This window comes from Prionailurus viverrinus, chromosome A3, assembly GCF_022837055.1.
Source record: "Prionailurus viverrinus isolate Anna chromosome A3, UM_Priviv_1.0, whole genome shotgun sequence".
Taxonomy (NCBI): domain Eukaryota; kingdom Metazoa; phylum Chordata; class Mammalia; order Carnivora; family Felidae; genus Prionailurus; species Prionailurus viverrinus.
The window spans coordinates 50854157-50868462 of record NC_062563.1 but is presented as its reverse complement, the minus strand read 5'-3'; the positions used below and the strand labels follow the sequence as shown (position 1 = coordinate 50868462).

General features: G+C 39.5%; 1 non-coding gene across 1 annotated transcript; it reads right to left on the bottom strand.

Annotated features, from left to right (window-relative positions):
• Positions 1–208: 208 nt before the first annotated feature.
• On the bottom strand, positions 209–398 carry LOC125163183 (U2 spliceosomal RNA). The gene has a single exon (XR_007151336.1). It is a non-coding gene; the product is annotated as a U2 spliceosomal RNA (small nuclear RNA).
• Between the last annotated feature and the right edge of the window lie 13908 nt (positions 399–14306).

Here is a 14306-nt window from a genome sequence, read left to right as displayed (position 1 = left end):
AGCTATGATTTTTTGAAATAATGAACAAAATTGATAATCCCTAGCCAGACTTCTCAAAAAGAAAAGAGAGAAGACTCAAATAGATAAAATCCTGAATGAAAGAGGAGAGATCACAACTAACACCAAAGAAATACAAACAATTACAAGAGAATATTATGATCAATTAAGTGCCAACAAATTGGGCTATCTGGAGGATATTGATGAATTCATAGAAACCTATGAACTACTGAAAACTGAAACAAGAAGAAATAGAAAATCTGAAGAGACCGTAAGCAGTAAAGAAACGGAATCAGTTATCAAAAATCTCCCATCAAACAAGAGTTCAGGACCAGGTGACTTCCCAGGGGAATTATACCAAAATTTTACACTTGATCTTAGCCAAAAGGCCGAGAAGCGATATACCAAAATTTTAAAGAAGAATTAATACCAATTATTTTGAAACTGTTAAAAAAAATAGAAATGGAAGGTAAACTTACAAACTCATTCTATGAAGCCAGCATTACCTTGATTCCAAAACCAAAGACCTCTCTAAAATAGAGAATTATAGACCAAAAATCCCTGATGAACATGTATGCAAAAATTCTCAACAAGATACTAGCAAATTGAATTCAACAATACATTGAAAGAATTATTCACCATAATCAAGTACTATTTATTCCTGGGCTGCAGGTTTGGTTCAATATCCACAAACCAATTAATGTGATACACCACATGAATAAAAGAAAGCACAAGAACCATAGGATTGCATCAACACATGCAGAAAAAAACATTTGACAAAATACAGCATACTTTCTTGATAAAAACCCTCAAGAAAGTAGGGATAGAAGGAACTTACATCCACATCACAGAGGCCATATAGGAAAGACCTCAGCTAATATCATCCTTGATATTAGGAAATCTGAGAGTTTTCCCCCTAAGGTCAGGAACATGACAGGGCTGTCCACTCTCACCACTGTTGTTCAACATAGTACTGGGATCCCTAGCGTCAGCAATCAGACAAAATTCAGAAATAAAAGGCATGCAAACTGGCAAGGAAGAAGTCAAACATTCACTCTTCACAGATGACATGATACTCTATAGGAAAATCCAAAAGACTCTACCAAAAACCTGCAAGAACTGATATGTGAATTCACCAATGTTGCAGGATATAAAATCAAGGTACAGAAATTAGCTCCATTTCTTTACACCAATAATGAAGCGCAGCAGAAAGAGATATCAAAAAATTAATCCCATTCACAATTTCACCAAAAATCATAACATGCCTAGGAATAAACCTAGCCAAAAAGGGAAAATACCTGTACACTGAAAACTATACGAAGCTTATGAAGGAAATGGAAGAATTATTCCATGGAATAATGGAAATGGAAAAATTATTCCATGTCCATGGGTTGGAAGAACAAATATTGTTAAAATGTAGATACTACCCAAAGCCATCCTCACATTAAATGCAATCCCATCAAAATAACACCAGCATTCTTCACAGAGCTAGAGCAAGCAATCATAACATTTGCATGGAAACACAAAAGAATCCAAATAGCCAAAGAAATGTTGAAAAAGGAAACCAATTTGACAATAAGTTTCATATTAAGAAAAACTACAACTATAAAACCTCCAAACAAAATAAATAAAAGCCATGACAAATTTTTTAACTCTAGGTTATAAAAACATTTTTAAAGATATGACAGCAAAATAAATGTCCATAAACGAATAATAAATTGGACTTTATTAAAATTAAGTCCTTTGAAAAACACTTTAAAAAAGAATCAACAAAGTTTTTGACTGGGAGACAATTTTACAAACATAAAAAACGAAAGAAAGAAAGAAAGAAAGAAAGAAAACCAAAGCTGGAGGCTTCACAATGCCAGACTTTAAGCTGTATTACAAAGCTATAATAATAAACACAGTATGGTACTAGCATAAAAACAGACACATAGAGGAAGGGAATACAATAGAGAATTCAGAAATGGTCCAAGTATAAAGTAAATTAAACTTTGTCTAGCAGGACAGTATCCAATGGAAAAAAGATGGTCTCTTTAGCAAATGATGCCAGGAGAACCGGAGAGCAACATGCAGAAGAATGAAACTGGACCAATTTCTAACACCACACACAAAAATAAATTCAAAATGGATGAGAGACCTAAATGTGAGACAGAAACCTACAAGTAGGTTTCAAGACAGGAAATTCTACAGTAAAAACAGACAGCAACCTCTTTGACCTAGGCTGCCACAACTTGTTACTTTACATGTCTCCAGACACCAGGGAAATAAAAGCTAAAATGAACTATTGAGATCTCACCAAGACAAAAAGCTGCTGCACAGTGAAGGCAACAATCAACAAAACTAAAAGTCAACCAACGCAATGGGAGAAAACATTTGCACATGACATCAGATAAAGGGTTAGTATCCAAAATCTCTAAAGAATTACCAAACTCAACACTCAAAAAGCAAATAATCCAGTGAAGAAGTGGGCAGAAGACATGAAAAGACACTTTTCCAAAGAAGACATCCAGAAGGCTACCAGACACATGAGAAGATGCTCAACATCACTCACAGAAACAAAACAAATCAAAACCACAATGAGATACCACCTCACTCCTGTCAGAATGGCTAAAATTAAGAAAGGCCACAACAGATGATGATGAGGATGCAGACAAAGCTGAACCCTTTTGCACTATTGGTGGGAATGCAAACTGGTGCAACCATGCTGGAAAACAGCACGGAGGTTCCTTGAAACATTAACATTAGAACTACTCTCTGACCCAGCAATTGAACTAGGAATTTATCCAAAGAATAAAATAATGCTGTTTCAAAGGGCAAATGCACCCCGTGGTTTATAGCAGTGCTGTCAACAATAGCCAAATTATGGAAAGAGTCCACATGTTGGATGGATTAAGAAAATCTACTATATGTGTGTGTGTGCATGTGTGCGTGTGTGTGTGTGTGTATATATACATATATAGACAAATATATACATATATACATATATATATACCAATGGAATACACAGTGGAATACTTCTCAGTGATCAAAAAGAATGAAGTCTTGTCATTTGCAACAACATGGATGGAACTACAAGGTATTATGCTAAGCAAAATAAGTCAGTCAGGGAAAGACAGATATATGATATTTTACTCATATATGGAATTTGAGAAATTAACAGATGAACATAGGGGAAGGGAAGGAAAAAGAAGATAAAAACAGAGAGGGAGGCAAAACATAAGAGACTTGTAAATTCAGAGAACATAACGGAGGGCTGCTGGAGGGTGTGTGTGTAAGGGATGGCCTAAATGGATGAGTGGCATTAAGGAAGGCAGCTTCTGGGAAGAGCACTGGGTGATATAAGTGATGAATCACTGGGTTCTACTCCTGAAACCAATACTACTCTGTATTTTAACTAACTTGAATTTAAATAAACACATTAGTAATTTGATAATATGATAATATAAGAGGCTTATTTGTATCTTCCTAATGCTGACTGAATATCACTGTTCTTTAAAAATTACACATTTAAAAGATATATCTATTGACTAGGAGAGAGAAAAGTTCTTTACTTTTCTTCATTGAGCAAGGAACCTAAATCAGGTGTCAGAAAACCTTACTTGTGTTATCCTTCCAGTGATGCCCTCACTGACCCTTAGTTCATTTACCTGTAAAATTGGGATACTAGAGGTGCTTAATATTTTCCAACAGTTTTTTTTTCTTTTCAGAATTAAAAAAACTAATTCCAGAATAGTTAAGATACAGACTTACATTCATTGCATTTAGATAATTAAGTGATTCAGCAATCCTACATATTACTCAGGGTTTATCAGGGTAATTGTACTCTTAATCCCCTTACCTATTTCGCCCATCACTCAACCCACCTTCTCCTATAACCATCTATTTGTTCTGTGTAGTTAAGAGTCTGTATTTTGTTTTCTCTCTCTTTTTTGTTATTTTTGCTTTTTCCCCCTTAAATTCCACGTATGAGTCTAAGCATATGGGATTTGTCTTTCATGGTAGCTTATTTCACTTAGCATTACGTTTCTAGAACCACCAATGTTGCAAATGGCAAGATGTCATTCATTTTTAATGCTTATGTATATACTTCTTTATCCATTGTCTATCAATGGACACTTGAGCAATATTTTCCAATAGCGCTTGAAGCTTTGATACTTGATGGTTGTAAATGACCAAGTGTTGCTTAATCCATGAAAGAAATGGTGCAATTTTTTTCAAAGAACTTTTAAGTGCAGTCCTGAATCCACATCACCTGTTTAACATAATTATTGTGATGAGACCCCGTGTTGTATGAAAGTATGTAATCACAATATTGCACACTTGAAACGAATATTAGACTGTATGTTAGCTAATGGGAATTTAAATAAAAACATTAAAACTAACTAACTAACTTTTAAGACACTTAACCTAGAAGACCTGAAAAACCAAGGGGCAAAGCTCTCCTTTTAATTATTTCAGAAAAATTGTCTTACAAATGTATACTTCATGGGGAGTTACCTTTTATTTGACTACAGGGGTATGATCTGCTTTTTCCATATTACCATACTTATTTTTGCCTTGTACATTTTCATTAATCTTCAGTGTAGATTTATATTCAGCTTGAGGAGACCAGGTGAGCACATTCTAGTCTTTAATCTCAATGGCACTCATTCATTCTAAGTCACATTTTAGGGCTTTCCTCTAGACGAATTGTGTGAGTATATCACCATATCCTCTCCACTATGACTTGCAGTTTTCTTCTCCACAAGTATGCACATCCCTGTGTAAGCATGAAGCAGTTAGTAACTGGCTTCTTATCAATAGAGCACAAAGTGATGAGATATCATGTCTACGTTTAAAAACCATCAAAGCTATTATGTCCCTGTTTCTCTCTCTTCATTGATTTCTTTCTCTCTCTTCCCCTTTCTCTACCTCTCTCTCCCCTCCCCTTTCCCTAACTCTCCCTCCACTTCTCTTTCTTCCTCTCCCTCTCCTTTTCTCTCCCTCTCCTTCTTCCCATGTCCCTCTCCCCTTCCTTCTCCCTCTCCATCCCTCTCTCTCTCTCTCCATGCCAATGTCCCCCCTCCCTGTTTCCCTCATTTTTCAGTCCCTGGTAATGGGAAAGAGCACTGATGTTAACATTGATTCCATGGACAGGCACATATAGGACAGAAGTGAGAGGAACCACATGCTAACAGGCAGAATGGAAGTCATGCTCTGAGATCAAACTGAATCCTGACAATAGTCACATGAATGAGCTTGAGAGGAAATATTCAGTTGAGCCTCAGTTGAGACCACTGCCCCAACTTCATAGAGACCTAGAAATAGAGGGCCCAGCCTTGTTTTGCCAGGATTACTAGTTTCCAGTTCATGAGCTATTCAATATTCATGGTTTGAAGGTGCTGAGTTTTGTAGACTGTTGCAGGGAGGAATTGATTGTTAAAAGTCTATCAGACCCAAGGATGAGACTCAGCTATCCATCCCCATCTCCTTTCTCGTTTCCCAGGTCCCCTTCAGCCAAAATGACCACCTTCCTTACCTCCTTTGGTCAAATTCACTTCTGTCAGGGAGCCTCTCACCCACGGTGACTTGTCCTTGACTCACTGCTCCCAGATGTGTGCAGGGCTGGCTCCCTCTTCCTATTCTGGTTCCAGTAAGAATCTCAAGTGAGGCCTTTCAAACCCTCCTACCCAGTGGCTCGCCAGACCTCCCTCACTGCACCCTGCTTTGGTTTTGTCTTAATTGCTATTTTTTTGTCATGTTTTTGGTTTTGTATCTTTCACCCTTAGACTACAGGTTCTTAGGCCGAGAACACTTGTTCAATTACAGCACCACACTTAGGTGAACCAAGGTACTTGGCACTGGATGGGTGCTCAGGGCATAGTTGCTGAATAAATTGAAAGATTGTCGAGTACCCCTTTCCTCATTCTGACCAGCTCAGTCTGTGGAGATGGTCACTCATAATAATAGGTGCCTGATGTTTCTGAGGCAGGGGAAAGGCCGGAATGACCTCTGTATGATTCTTCCCTCCATCTGCTCTAACAAATCTGATCACAAACACATTCAGGAGGCTGCCTTCCCTTTGGTGGCCAGCGCTAGCACTTAATCTCCACAGAGGAAACTTTATTTGGGTATCCTCAAGGCAGAGTGTCTCCTGAAGACCAGTGATAAAAGAGAAGGCACTCAGTTTATGGCCAAGGAAACTGAGTCCTTTGCAACTATGGTCCCCATTTTACTGTGGCCTAGCGTGGGTGCTCATCCTAGTCCTAAGAGCTGAGAATGGTGGATGATAGGACCTCAGACTCTTCTCCAGAGACTACTATGGAGATGGCCTGTTCCCCTGCGAGACTATGGGAACTTTAAGAATCCCCTTCATGCTATGGAATTTTGTACATGTTGCCAGGAGAATAAATGTCCCTGCGCCATGTCAGATCTGTCTCCGAGTCTTTCCTCCTTTTTCCCTAACACTTGCAGGGTATAAGCCCTTCCTTAACCACGATTCCATTATCTCCAGCTATGCAATCTGTTTCTGTGTATGCATGCCTGTGTGCTCAGTTTAATGTGGAGAGGAGAATGACCTAAGTTGGGAGGAGTTAGGAAGGGCTCACCAGGATCCTAAAGGCTCTCTTTCCAAAGCAAACTGGATAGACAGTGTTGAATTTTGGCCTAGAAAGCCATATTCCTCATTTTTCTTCTGGACTCTGCTCACATACTGTGCCCTAAGCCAGTCTCAGCCTATTCCTTGGCGTCAGTTTTGCAAATATACAAAGGGTTGAATGTGGACTGCATAAATGCATGTATAGGGGGATATGTTCTCAGACTCCATCAACACTAGATTGGTCTGAGCAAACTGAGCAGACACAGAGGCACAGGCCTTTCTAACATGGGTAAATGACAAAGGACATACAGCAGGAGTGGAAAGGACTCATGCCTGGGACCTGTGTTTAGTTTCTATGTAAAGTAAGAATAAATTTGTGTAATGTCGAAAAATATTATTTTTATGCACATTGTTACAGCAGCCAACCTTAAATGATAGAAGTCTGGGGAGAAGTTAAGATGGCAGTGAAGTAGGTGGACCCTGGGCTAGTCTCATCCCTTGAACACAGATCAACATTAAATCTATTTTGAATACCTGGGAAATTGATCTACAGGTTAAGAGAACAATATGCATAATTTGAGGGAGAGAACATGGCAGGTACAAGGTGTGGAGTGGAGATTTGGGGGAGAGAAAAGCTTCAGTGCCACAGATGGGTGGGAGCCCTTTTCACAGAGAGGAGAAAGAAAGAGGGGGAGAGAACAGTGTATTGGGTTCACACAAGAAAAGCACCCCCACCCCCAAACCATTGATCAGGGAATTGTGAAGAACTGAATATTGCAAGTTTTTGCAAACAGTGGAGCTGAAGTTCTGAGTTTGTGGAAGTCTGCATCATTTACTAGACTGGGCCTGGGTAGGCAGTGGTACTCTTGTGGAGAAAGAGAGGAAGCCTGAGAACTGACAGCATGGCGTGGCAATCTCCTGGGTTGCACTGGGATAGAAAGGTCCCCTTCCCTCAGTGCATTTACAGGAGGGTATATTGGCTCTTCAAGGACAAAAGACATGGCCGGCACCTTTGAGAGGGTATTGAATAGCAGGGGACAGAGACACATGCAGAGGGAAAATCAAGTGGTTACAGCTTTTTGCTGTGCTTCAACATAGACTCTAGACACCTTTGCAGCCCAAGGACTGCTTTTCTTGGACAGAAAAGTGCCAGTGCAACACTGCAAAGCTCTCTCCTCTGGAAAGGGGGAAGCAGGTTTACACCTTGCCCAGTCCTTTCAAATTTGGAATTTTGAATCCCAGTCACACACCAACGATAAACACAGAAGAGCTATGGCACTGGCATGTCCATGGTCTGGGCACAGAAGGGTAAAGGGCAGGGATCTGAGAGAAGCCTGGGACAGAGAAGGGAAGATTGTTTATCTGTGAGGGCTACCTAAACAGTGGCAGGCACCAGGTCCCCTACCCAGGAGAAATAGAGCAGGGTAATGCCATCTTCTCCAACCCACCAGCATGGTAAGCCTTCAGTGAGTAGCACAGCACCTCCAGTTGAGGCTGGAGCTGCTTACACCAAACCCCGCCCCCTGACAGGGTCATCTTTACAAGAGCAGGTATGATCGTCAGCAGGCCTCTCCCCCAGAGGACCAACACAGCAATACAGACCCTTCCACATGCACGAAATCTACTGATCATAGACTGCTCCAAAGCCTTGTGGTGACTGGGTGGCTCAGTTGGTTGAGCGTTCAACTTCAGCTCAGGTCATGATCTCATGGCTCGTAAGTTTGAGCCCCATGTCGGGCTCTGTGCTGACAACTCAGAGCCTGGAGCCTGATTTGGATTTGGTGTCTCCCATTCTCTCTGCCCCTAACTGCTCATGCTCTATCTCCCTCACTCCCTCAAAACAAAGTAAACATTAAAAAACAAACAAAAAACAACAAAAATAATGTTCCAAAGCCTCAATTTCAGTGTTTTGGTTCTGGTGGAAATAGGACCAGGCATTTTTTTTTTTCTTGAAAAAAAAAATTGCAGTTCTTTTGTTTTTTTATTAGTTTTTTTTTTTAATTTCCTGTATCTCGTTTTTTTGGAAAAGGCTACTTTTCCTTACTTTCTTTCTTCCTTTTTTCCTTCTTCTCCTTTTTGGCTTTCTTATCCTTTGGAATTAGGCTTACAGTTTGTCATTTGTGTGTTTGTTTTTCTATTTGTGTTCCTTTACCTTTTTTCTGTTTTTTTTTTCTTTTTGGATGAGGCTTTTATTTTTTTTAATCGGGCTTATTATCTATTTTAAATTGGACTTAATGTTTATTTTTGAGCGAGTGAGCATGAGGGAGATGGGGGAGGGGCAGAGAGAGAGATAACACAGAATCCAAGAGAGTCTCCAGGCTCTGAAATATCAGCACAGGGCTGACCCAGGGCTCAAACCTAAGAACCAGGAGATCATGACCTGAGCTGAAGTTGAACACTTAACTGACTGAGCCACCAAGGAGCTCCAAATCAGGCTTATTTAAAAAGAACAAATCAAGTCAAAGTTCCAAACACTTCCCACTGCAAGCAAGGAGGAACTCTGCAGAGGACTGAGCTGGAGGAAAGAGCAGCCAAATCACAACAGCAGAGTGCACACAGCATATGCCATAAACACTTCCCGTAGTGCCAGGCCCTTGACAGTGTATAATCCCTTCTTAATATAGTGTTTCACCAAGAATAGAAAACACAGCAAGCTTTCACAACTCGACAAAGACTGAAACCTAGACAAAATGACAAGACAGAGGAATTCTCCTCTCAAGATCAAGAAGAAACCACACCCAGGATTTTGCTCAAAACAGATATAAGTAATATATCTGAAGAATAATTTATTTATTTATTATTTTTTTTTCAACGTTTTTTTTTTTTAATTTTTATTTTTGGGACAGAGAGAGACAGAGCATGAAAGGGGGAGGGACAGAGTGAGAGGCAGACACAGAATCGGAAACAGGCTCCAGGCTCTGAGCCATCAGCCCAGAGCCCGACGTGGGGCTCGAACTCACGGACCGCGAGATCGTGACCTGGCTGAAGTCAGAGGCTTAACCCACTGCGCCACCCAGGCGCCCCATGAAGAATAATTTAGAAGAGCAGACATAAGAATGCCTGCTGGACTTGAAAAAAACCATAGAAGACTTCAGAGAAACCTGTGCTGCAGAAATAAAACACCTAAAAAGTAGTCAGGCTGAAATAAAACATGCTATAACTGAGATGCAAAATTGACCCATTGTAATTACAATGAAGATGGAAGAAGCAGAGGATAAAATAGGTGGCATAGAGGATAAAATTTTGGAAAATAATGAAGTTGAGAAGGAGAGGGAAAGAAAACCATTGGGTCACAGATACAGACTAAGAGAAATAAGCAATTCTATAAAGTGTAATAATACCCTTATCATAGGAGTGTCAGAAGAATGGGGAAAAGGGACAGCAAGTTTATTTGAACAAATTATAGCTGAGGCCTTCCCCAATCTGGGGAAGGGAGCAGCCATTCAAGCCCAAGAGGCACAGTGAACGCCCCTCAATATCAATAAAACAGGTCCACACAAAAATATATCATAGTGAAACTTGCAAAATACAAAGAAAAAGAGAATTCTGAAGGAAGCTAAAGAAAAAAGGTCCTTAACCCATAAGGGTAGATATATAAGGTTAACAGCAGACCTGTCTATAGAAACTTGGTAGGCCATACGGGTGCGGTATGATATATTTAATGTGCTAAATGGGGAAAATATGCAGCCAAGAATACTTTATCAAGCAAGGCTGTCATTCAGAATAGAAGGAGAGAGAAAGAGTTTCCAAGACAAGTAAAAACTAAAGGAGTTATTGAGCACCAAACCAGCTCTGCAAGAATTGTTAAAGGGGACACTTTGAGTGGGAAAGAGAGGCCAAAGACAACAAAGACTAGAAAGGAACAGAGGCATTCTACAGGAACAGCAACATTTCAGGTAATACAATGACACTGAATTCATATCTATCAATAATTATTTGAATGTAAATGGGCTAAATGCTCCAATCAAAAGACATAGCATATCAGAATGGATAAAAAAAAATCAAAAACCATTGAAATGGTGCCTATAAAAGACTCGTTTTCGACCCAAAGACACATTGAGATAGAAGGTGAAGGGGTGGAGGGCCATCTGTCATGCTAATGGACATCAAAGGAAAGATGGAGTAGCAATACCTATATATCAGACAAGCTAGATTTTAAATGAAAGATTGTAATAAGTGATGAAGAAAGTCCTAATCGCTTCTTGGCCTTTTGGCTAAGATCAAGTGTAGAAAGTCTTATGTCATAATAAAGAAGCCTATCAAAGAAGAAGACCTAACAATTGTTAATATTTATGCCCCCAGCTAGGTACAGCCAATTATATAAACCAATTAATAACAAACTTAAAGAAACATATTGATAATAATACAATAATAGTAAAGGACTTCAACACCCCACTTACATCAAAAGATAGATCATCTTAGCAGAAGATCAACAAAGAAACAATGGCTTTGAATGACACACTAGACCATATGGACTTAACAGATATATTCAGAGCATTTCACCCTAAAGCAGCAAAACACACTCTTTTTGAATGCACATGGAACATTCTCCAGAGTAGATTATACTAGGTCACAAATCAGCCCTCTTATATTCAGACCACAGTGCTATGAAACCTGAAGTCAACCGAAGGAAAAATAAATGGGAAAGACCACCAATACATGGAGATTAAAGAACATCTGACTAAAGAATACATTGGTCAACCAGGAAATTAAAGAGTAATAAATAAAAGAATCAATTTAAAAAATACATGGAAGCCAATGAAAATGAAAACATGACAGTCCAAAACCTTTACTATGTGGCCAGGCGGTAATAAGAGGGAAGTATATAACAATCCAGGCATTCCTCAAGAAAGAAGGAAAGTCTCATGTACACAACCAAATCTCACACATAAAAGAGTTGGAAAAAGAAGAGCAAATAAAGCTCAATGCCAGCAGAAGAAGGGAAATAATAAAGATTTTTTAACTCTCTTGAGTTAGCTGCCTCCTGTTTGCAGGACATTGATGAGACAGGGTGACTTTAATATTACCTCTGCTTTTTGGGACATAAGCATCAAATAGTGTTGTGTGTCCTCAGTAACAGATTATTTCTCAGTAGTTGGCTGTGTAGTCCTCAGCTCTAATGTGGCTCTTGTGTTTGAAGAACAGCAGTCAATTGACATAAAATAGCCTTGTTTCTGATTATAAAGAGGGAAATTACTGCCCAGGTTCTTAGCATATCTTTTCTGTCACAGCTATTGCAGCATTAACTTCACACAGCTGGGTTGTTTGGAATTTATTTATGTATTCAGTTATCGTTTCAAAAAGGACTTACTGGATGCCTAGTGTATACAAGACACTGTGCTCAGATAACTTCAAAGGTGAATAAGTCTCAGCCCCTGCCTTCAAAACTTTATAGGCTACTAGGGAAGACATTCAAAAAAAAAAGCATTGCATATTAGGAAAATGTGCACATGGCTGTGATCTCACCTACAATGAAGGTATACTAATTAGGATGTTTTCCACTTTAAGTAACACAAACCAAACTCAACTTGGTATTTTATTTTATTTTTTAATTAATTAATTATTTTTTTAGTTTACATCCAAGTTAACATATAGTACAACAATGACTTCAGGAGTAGATTCCTTAAGCCCCTTACCCATTTAGCCCATTCCCCTTCCCACAACCCCTCCAACAACCCTCTGTTTGTTCTCTATATTTGAGTCTCTTATGTTTTGTCCCCTTCCCTGTTTTTATATTATTTTTGCCTCCCTTCCCTTAAGTTTATCTGTTTTGTGTCTTAAATTCTTCATATGACTTCAGTCATATGAGCTTTATATCGTTCTCTAATTTCACTTAGCATAATACACTCTAGTTCCATCCGCATCGTTGCAAATGGCAAGATTTCATTCTTTTTTATTGGAGAATATTACTCCATTTTATATGTATACCACCTCTTCTTTATCCATTCATCCATCAATGGACATTTGGACTTTTTCCATACTTTGTCTATTGTTGATAGTGCTGCTATAAACATGGGGGTGCATGTGCCCCTTCGAAACAGCACACCTGTATCCCTTGGATAAACACCTAATAGTGTAATTGCTGGGTCGTAGGGTAGTTCTACTTTTAGTTTTTTGAGGAACCTCCATACTGTTTTCCAGAGTGGCTGCACCAGTTTGCATTCCCACCAACAGTGCAAAAGAGATCCTCTTTCTCCGCATCCTCGCCAACATCTGTTGTTGCCTGAGTTGTTAGTGTTAGCCATTCTACATTGACAGGTGTGAGGTGGTATCTCATTGTGGTTTTGATTTCTGTTTGCCTGATGAGTGTTGTTGATCATTTTTTCATGTGTGTGCCATCTGGATATCTTCTTTAGAGAAGTGTCTATTCATGGTTTTTTCCCATTTCTTCACTGGATTATTGTGTGTGTGTGTGTGTTGAGTCTGATAAGTTCTTTATAGATTTTGGATACTAACCCTTTATCTGATATGTCGTTTGCAAATATCTCCTCCCATTCCATTGGCTGCCTTTTAGTTGTGCTAATTGTTTCCTTTGCTGTGCAGAAGCTTTTTATTTTGATGAAAGTTCATTTTCAACTTGGTATATTAAAAAAGGAGTATATTGGCTCACCAAAGAAGTCCACAGGTAATTAGCTTCAGGCAAGGCTTGATCAAGGCACAAAAATGTGATAAGAGCCAGGCTCTTATCTCCTTTCCTTCACTAAGAGCACTCTTCTCTGTAGGCCCTTTTGTCATAGTCTCAAGATAGCTGCTAACTATTCTCAAGATTACATGCTTCTAGACTAAAGATAGCAGGAAAGAGTGAATTCTCTTCCCTTTTATTTTTAGCACAAATAAAAGTTTCATGGTCTTGTTAATTCTATTGGCTTATGAATTAGGTGATTATCTCTAAAAATTATTTAGAGCGGGAATGGGATGTGTTGATTTTTTTAATTTGGTCAGTGCTTACTCCTTTCCCTCACCATCCCCCAAGTCACAGATGGGATCAGTTCAACCAAATTATAGTGTTGGCCATTTGAGGATAATATGAGAAAGGGTGATGTGGCTGGGAGAAGGAGGCCTCAGGATTGGGTCTTATTAAATTGAATGCGATTTGCTTTTCCTGGAACCAATTTCTTGGACCAGATTGAGTGTGTGGGAGTCAGAAGCCCAAGCTAAACTGTAGCCTAAGGGTTGAGGGTAACTGGGAAGAGGTTGGTCCCATCAGAAGAGCTTGGGGATCTATCATTCTGTTCAGTGATGAGATTAAAACTTCAGAGTAAGCTCAGCAGGGGGAAGCTTAATATGAAGAACTGTTAACTCCAATAGCAGACTAGAGTTATGAGGGTTTGGGTAGCAGGAAGAGAGCTCTAAGGAACATAGGAATAGCAGATATAAGGAGCAGCTGCTACCCCAAAGACTGGGATGGAGCACTTCAGGGAGACCCTCCCAGCCACTCTGAGCCAGGGCCAAGATCCAGATATTCCTACCTCACTGGGTGACAGAGAGGTCACCGAGGTGCCACACAAGCTAATGGAACTTGCTGGAAATCTGCCCTTAGTGTGCTCATGGGGTGCTTGTGCCATAATAAAGGAGATAGATTCAGGTCAGACAACAGACTTCAGCTACAGAGAGCTTCACACACCAAGGGAAGGAACCAAGGGATGAGAGCAAGAGAAGGGACTTGGGGTGTTCTCAATAATATAATTGATTCTGTCTTGCTGGAGCATACAGGACAAGGTGGGGAGAG